General features: G+C 42.6%; 1 long non-coding RNA gene across 1 annotated transcript; it reads left to right on the plus strand.

Moving 5' to 3' along the window:
* Positions 1–5,044: 5,044 nt before the first annotated feature.
* On the plus strand, positions 5,045–6,698 carry LOC122916958. The gene is made up of 3 exons (XR_006386329.1): positions 5,045–5,268; positions 5,624–5,718; positions 6,289–6,698. It is a non-coding gene; the product is annotated as an uncharacterized LOC122916958 (long non-coding RNA).
* The last annotated feature ends 899 nt before the right edge of the window (positions 6,699–7,597 follow it).

Below are 7,597 nucleotides of genomic sequence, written 5' to 3' on the forward strand. Positions count from 1 at the left end.
CATCAGGTTCCACTTGTGTAAATGAATCTATCTGTCTGGGGAGGCAGTTGTAAGGATGAACCAAGGCAGTGCCTGGTGCAGAGGAAGCGGTCAGCTGATGGGCACCAATGGTATCCGTAGTTACTGACAGCTTTAAGAAGGAAAGTGATGAAAACAACACCAAGAAAACAACGCCTGTTTTAAAGGATGGATGTCTTGGGGTGCATGGATGGCTCCATCAGCAAAGCATCTGCCTCTTGGTTTCAGCTCAGGTCATAATCTCAGGGTCCGGGGATCCAGCCCTGTGTTGGGCTCCGTGCTGAGTGGAGAGTCTGCTTGTCCCTTTCCCTCCGTTCCCCACCCCACATCCTTACGTGACAGGTCACACACACACCTCCAAGTGTGAGCTAAAATGTAAAGAGGATGAGCTTTTGTCTTGCAGCTCCCCAGTAGAGAAAAGAAATTTTAAGATATAGGCAGAAAATAGAACAAAAAAACGAAGAGGAGTTCAAAATCAGCCATCAAGATGCCCAAAGAGTTAAATTTCAAAGAATAAAAATTTCACCCATATATTAGTCCTCCTGCAGGCGAACAGTCAAATACCAAAGTTGAGCCCTTTGTCCATGCAAGAAATTCCCCAAGATCACGGGATTTCAAAAGTTGACCATCACTGGAGCCGGACGGCCAAATGGGAAAGTCAAGAATGTTTCTTCTTCCAACACAACGAAGATCTTTGCAATAGTTCAGTAGTTTCTAACTCAAAGGAAATGTGTCTTATTATCCACACTTTCCCTTGATATTTATTTTTTCCTTAAGTGCTTTGAGAGTTTCAGTACAAGCTTTCAGGTGTGAATATTATAAATTCTTACTATTGTTTATAAACATTAAATGATAACACTTCACTTTGGACTTTTCTATATATCCTGACAATAAAGAAGCCAATGACTTTTCTTCATTGACTTTTCTAGTTTTTCCTGGAGTTGTCCTATCATTTTTTTTTCTCTCTCTCTCTAGATATTCTATATTCTCTCTATATTATAGATGCTATATATATTCTGTATTTCTTTATCATTTTTTCTTGTTCATTGTTTCTTGTTATATTGAATTGTCTACTCCTTTCTTGTAGTTCCCTATCACTTTTCATTTAACCAAAATCTTACAGCATTTACGGTTTTCATTAACACAGATTTTTTAAAGACTTAGGGTTGCTTTTCCAGACAATAAAGGGGCAATAATTATTTTAGCAGAGTGGAATGGAGTGAATGAATATTATTATACCTTATCTATGTAAAATGTGTAAAAAGAGCAGGGGACTCTGGAAGCAAAGTTTACTTTTGCTATTTCTTATTTTATTGAAGTTCAGCTAGGAGAATGATGGGTTATCCACATTAATTTACTAAGTGAAGAATATATATATATATATATATATATATATATGTATGTATGTATTTTAAAAGATTTTATTTATTTATTTGACAGAGAGTAGGCAGAGAGGCAGGCAGGGGTGGGGGTAGCAGTGGGAAGCAGGCTCCCTGCTGAGCAGAGAGCCCAATGTGGGCTCCATCCCAGGACCCTGAGATCATGATCTAAGCCAAAGGCAGAGGCTTAACCCACTGAGACACTCAGGTGCCCCCTACGTGTAGAATATATTTTTAAAATATGCTAAGAACAAAACAAGAAGTAACATTCATGGTGGGAAATTTCTCAATCTCTGTAGGATTACAAATCCCTCTTTCCCTTGAGCAAACAATTCCCATCTAAAAACGTAGCTTATAGATATACTTGTATGTGCTCAAAATGCATTAACCAGTAAGCAGGGGGTTCCCGGCCACGTGCTGCATGATGTACAGACCACAGGAGAAGAAAAGGACAAACTGATGTCTCTCAAGACAAGTCTGGGAGGTCATTTGCTGTCGAGACCCAGGATGGGGAGGAGGAGCGGAGAGAGGAAGGTAGTGGACTTCAAACAGCCAAGAGCCAGTCAGGGAATTTCCAGGTGATGCTGCACAGCACCAGAGGGCTGAACTAGGACCTTTGGGTAGAGAGGGCAAGGGGAAGTTGTAGCTCATCTTATAATAACCACTTCTTCCAGTTTCTGTATTTGGTGCTTTGACATCTGGGGCATTGGAGGGACTGTCCTTCTGTGCACTAGGTAATTCCTAGACACAGCACATGACTGGGCATGCCTTTCAGAGGCAAACCAACCAATTCAGAGGCTGTACCCCACCACCTCCTTTATGGAGCTCACGCACTCTGGGCGATCATCCAGCTGCCCTAATCATCCCAGAGCCAGGTACCAGACAACTAGGGACAGCAGCTACGCTGTCCAGAGCCTAATGCAGGTACTCAGACAAGCCAAACCGAAACCTGCTCAGGCTGCTGGATCCTTCCTGTGGAAACCACAATAGAGGCTTTGCCCACAGGGCCCCCTCACTCCCTCTGCTTCCTGACTGACCCTGTGGGGCCTAATTTTAGGGATCACTGAGGATAGAGACTTCTTCCTTCACGTCCATCATTTCTGTGTCTGCATGTCTTCCTAGACCTGATTCAAGCAAATCTGGGGTCCATTCCAAAACATCCCTGAAAAGAACTTTCAAATAACTAGAGGTCTTGGGAGAAGAAAGGAACCTTCATAGCTATAACAGTTCCCTGCCCGAAGAGGAGTAGTGTGAACACAGCGGTCCAGAGAACGCAGTTTGGCAGGTGGTGTGTGTAGATGGAGGGGGAAGGGAAGGAACTTAGTGTCTTAGTTAATTTTTAAGAGTCATCTTGCATGTGATCCTCTACACGACCAGGCCCGTCCAGTAGAAGTCCCAGGTGATGCTACTTATTTCTGTGCCTGCGAACTGATGCTCAGGTATTTTCTGCTGTGTTCTGTGTAACACCTTGTACAACGGTAGTACTTGTAAGAGATTCAGCCCCAACAAGATCTGAACATCATGCTTTCCTGTCACGAAAAGCATATATAGTATGTTGGTTTGTGACTACTCCTGATGTCATTTGTCCAGCATACTTGCCTCCAAATATTGGTGGGGCAGATGAGGTCTTAGTGGGGAAGTGAGGTCAGCACTAACCGAGCAGGTTAACTTAACTAGTGTTAAGTGAGCTGGCATCCAGTGTTGGATTCCTCTCTCATCTGGAACTGCTGTGAGGAGCTTCTAACTGTTGGCTGCATAAATCACCTTCACGCTACAGCGTGGGGGCTCTGAGTCGAAGCCAGTTGGAAAAGTCAAAGTACAAACAAGAGAAAAATGTGACTGGAGTGTGGGAGCCAGGAATAGGATTTGGTGGGGGTTTCAGAGCTGAGCTGAATAGGGAGGAGCTCAGAGCAAAAATAAGACAGAAGCCAGACAAATACATTCCTGAGCAATTTACAAAGCAACCTTGGGGCTTCCTCGGAGGGTGGATTGGTCTGTGGTTGGCTCGAAGCGTCAACGAAGGTAAAGTAAACACTTGTCTTGGGTTGGGTTCTTCTGGGAACACATTCTGAGTGTGCAGGAGGGTTACTGGGGCGTGCTCTGGGGATCAGGTTTGGAAGGGGACAAGGGAAGCAGGATGGGGCAGAGGGAGAAGTTGAACAGTTATAGATCCAGTTGTAAGCAAATCTGAAGCTGATCCCTTAGGTAGTTCCAGAACTGGAGAGGCCATTTAGGGTTGTCCTGAATTAAGGCAAGAGAATTGGGTTTTGGTTCCTTTTTGGTAGATTTGGGCTACTTTAGGCAGACAAACTCACTCTTGCCAAAGACAGTTCCTGAGGATGCAGCTATGAACACCAGGAGCAAACACTCAGGACTCCTGGGGACCCTCAGTCCTGGAGGGGGGATCCCATGAAAGAGAAGATGGGCGTGTGCTATTTTCAGAATTGCAAATTTTCAGTCAAACTCTTTCCTATTATCTCAAAGTGATTTTAAAAAGATTAAGCTCTGCTGGAGGACATGAACAGACATTTCTGCAAAGAAGACATCCAGTTGGCCAACAGACAGGTGAAAAAGTGCTTCCACATCACTCGGCATCAGGGAAATACAAATCAAAACCATAAAGATACCACCTCACACCAGTCAGAATGGCTAAAATTAACCAGTCAGGAAATGACAGATGCTGGCGAGGATGTGGAGAAAGGGGAACCCTCCTACACTGTTGGTGGGAATGCAAGCTGGTGCAGCCACTCTGGAAAACAGTATGGAGGTTCCTCAAAAAGTTGAAAATAGAACTACCCTATGACCCAGCAATTGCACTACTGGGTATTTACCCTAAAGATACAAATGTAGTGATCTGAAGGGGCACATGCACCCAAATGTTTGTAGCAGCAATGTCCACAATAGCCAAACTATGGAAAGAACCTAGATGTCCATCAACAGATGAATGGATAAAGAAGATGTAAGATATATATATATATATATAATGGAATACTATGCAGCCATCAAAATAAATGAAATCTTGCCATTTGCAACGATGTGGATGGAACTAGAGGGTGTTATGCTGAGTGAAATAAGTCAATCGGAGAAAGACAACTATCATATGATCTCCCTAATAAGAGGAAATGGAGATGTAACGTGGGGGACTTGGAGAGTAGGAAAAGAGTAAATGAAACAAGATGGGATTGGGAGGGAGACAAACCAAAAGAGACTCTTAATCTCACAAAACAAACTGAGGGTTGCCAGGGGGAGGGGTGTAGGGAGAGGTTGTTTGGGTTATGGACATTGGGGAGGGTACGTACTATGGTGAGTGCTATGAAGTGTCTAAACCTGGTGATTCACAGACCTGTACCCCTGGGGCTAATAATACATTATATGTTAATTTAAAAAAAAATTAAGCTCTGCTGGACCAGGAAACGAGATGGTCCAAACCTGTCAGTGATGGGTGCTCACTGCTCTTATGAAGAGCCAAGAAATCTACATGTGGTTGGGACAGGACTATGTCATTCTAACAGGTAGCTGCTGACCCAGCGAGACCAGGCAGCTGACCACAGTGGACTACACCAGTGTCTGGCTGGGAAGTGGTCTCAATCAGCAGTAAAATCTGAAAGACCCCAGGTGGTCCCTTGAAATGTGCTCAGCAGATACAGTTCATCTGGAATCCTGTGCACTACTTCCCAAACCCCTGGGACTCCGAAGTGTGAGGATTTAAATCAAGACACGTGGAAGCCATGCAATATAATCACCAGGATTGTCTTTGGTTGCCTCCTGCCCCATCCTCCCCAGCACATACGCAGAAGGACACACACAAGTACAGTACTGTTCTACCGTATCCTTAATTTTACAGATCTCCTGCTGAAGTTTCTGACTAATGGTAAGTTATTTGTTCAGAAAGATTTTATGGCTCTCATAAAACGTCAATTACAGTTTTAAAATAACTTGTAGTTTTTCTGTAACATGATGCTGCCATCTTGGTTCCCAGAGGGTGTATTAAATTCAAGGAGCAATAACAAATCATTTAAGCAATAAATAAATAACCTCAGAGAAGCGTTGTTAAGAGTTAATAGTCTCCCATACACTCAATAGAGGGTGAGGCTCCACTCAATTAAAGTGACCCCGGGAGGGGGAGGGGAGGGGGGAGGGGCAGGGGCCAAACTGCACCCAGTGGTTTTGTTGAAGGTATTCAACCCGCACACATTCATTTCCTTCTTTATGTTGTGTCTTTTCAGCAGGGAGGCTCTCTGCAGTCCCGGGGTCCAGAGAACAATTACGGTACAGTCTTGGAGAACAGAAAGAAAACGGGGGTCATAAATATGTTAAATGGGTGCGTGGGTTTAAGTGGCTTTGTAAACGAAACATGGAAGAAACCTCAGACTAATTAATGAATATGAAGCAGTGGGAAAGCTGGAGAGTTTTGGGGGGACAGTCTTGTGGGGTGAGGATGCGACATTATTTTCTCCCAGGAAGATACACTTACTTATTTTAGAAATCTCCCTTATTTTTCTCAAGGTCTCAAAGTGTTTTGGTGTAGAATAGCAGAGGTGGGTGGGAAAAATTTTTAAAGATAAATCTTGTTTAGGTTGTATTTTCTCCAATCGAGTTATAATCTGAGCCTGAAAGAATGATTTCACAGAATTTTTAAGTGTCATCCTTGTATTTTGAGAGAGAAACATCTATAAAGAGGGTGAATTACATACTATTCGTACCGAGTCTGTCATTCAGATATATAGACTCTTTCTTAGGGAATAGCCTTTGTTAAGTAGATTCCATATGAGTCGAAGCCAAGATTAAGTATTTATAATGTGGCATTTCTATGTGTTCCAAAACATTTCAGTCTTTTTGTATGGAGAATTTACTATTTTTTTTCTCTTTGCCTTTCCCCCCATTTTATTAGCACACATATCTCTACGGGAAGTTAAAGTCTGTCTGAATGTCTCAGATGACCCATTTTTGAACCCACGAATGACTTCCTGTGCTTGCCACATGAGGCAAGCCAGTGCTGGTGCTCTGAAAGTGTCCTTGAACTTGGACGGTGCTCACACCATAAAGGCAAGAGACCAAGGAACAAACAGAGGCCACAACAGAGATACCAGTGGACAAAGGGGCAGGGGACAGAGGAGGGGAGAGAGACAGAGACAGTGGGAAGGAGAGAGGGAGAGGGAGGGAGAGATGGAGAGACTCATGGCGGGGGGGAATGGGAGAAGTAGACAGTCACAAATAAGGCCATAGAGAGACACCAGGAGAGGAAGAGAAGAAAGAACAAAGTAAAAACAAAAGAACAAAACAAAACTAAACATCCAGAAACAACAGAAACGTAACTGGCCCAGACTTCCTTGTTTAATAGATTAAATGGGATCTATGAGCAATGGGGAAGATGAACGGTTGATCTGTTTCAGTTGTTCAGATACTAAAATAAGCAAACCCATCTCTTGCTTTGGGGCTCTTTCAGTGGTCTTAGTTGCAAGGATGAAGAAAACCCCTTGTTGAATCATGTCTATATCGACTCAGTCAACACATTGTATTTTTATTGCATGTAAAACTACAGAATCACTGAATTGTAATTCTTAAAAGTACTTCATAAACAACATTCACTCTTCAACAAGTTTTATTAAACATCTACTATAGGAATGAAAGAACATAAAGGTTTGTGCAAAGAATAAAAAAATGTCGAAGAAAAGATAATTGTCCATAAACACTGAGGGTATAGATCCTTAGGCAACTTTGATAAACATGTCAAACTGAATTCTATGAAGACAAGAACCGAATAGCACAAGAAAAAATACAGGAAAAGTCCCAGGCAAAAACTCGAGAACAGTCTAATGTGGGATACAGACTACGTGTTTTGAGGCCTTTTGGAAATTAGCGAAATCTCTCATAGTTCTATGAAGATGGATGACTTGCTTTGGGTCTTCAAGGACTGCTGATTCCCCACTGGGTGGAGAGAAGAAAGGGTCACTTGGAGACATTTGATTTGTGTATTACCCACTTTTATTGCTTAATCTATAATGACCAACGAAAAGCTTAAGTGTAGTTGTATCATGTAATTTGTACATCTTCCTAAAATTGCATGTATTGTATCACAAATTTTTAAAAAAGCTACCCAGCCAATCTGAAGGAAATCTTATGCAAAACGTGATGGTTGGCCCCAGAATACCTTTCTCCTTTGCCAGCATTTATACAAACTCCCCAGATCTCATCTCCTT

The sequence above is a fragment of the Neovison vison genome, chromosome 9 (genome assembly GCF_020171115.1).
Source record: "Neovison vison isolate M4711 chromosome 9, ASM_NN_V1, whole genome shotgun sequence".
Lineage (NCBI taxonomy): Eukaryota > Metazoa > Chordata > Mammalia > Carnivora > Mustelidae > Neogale > Neogale vison.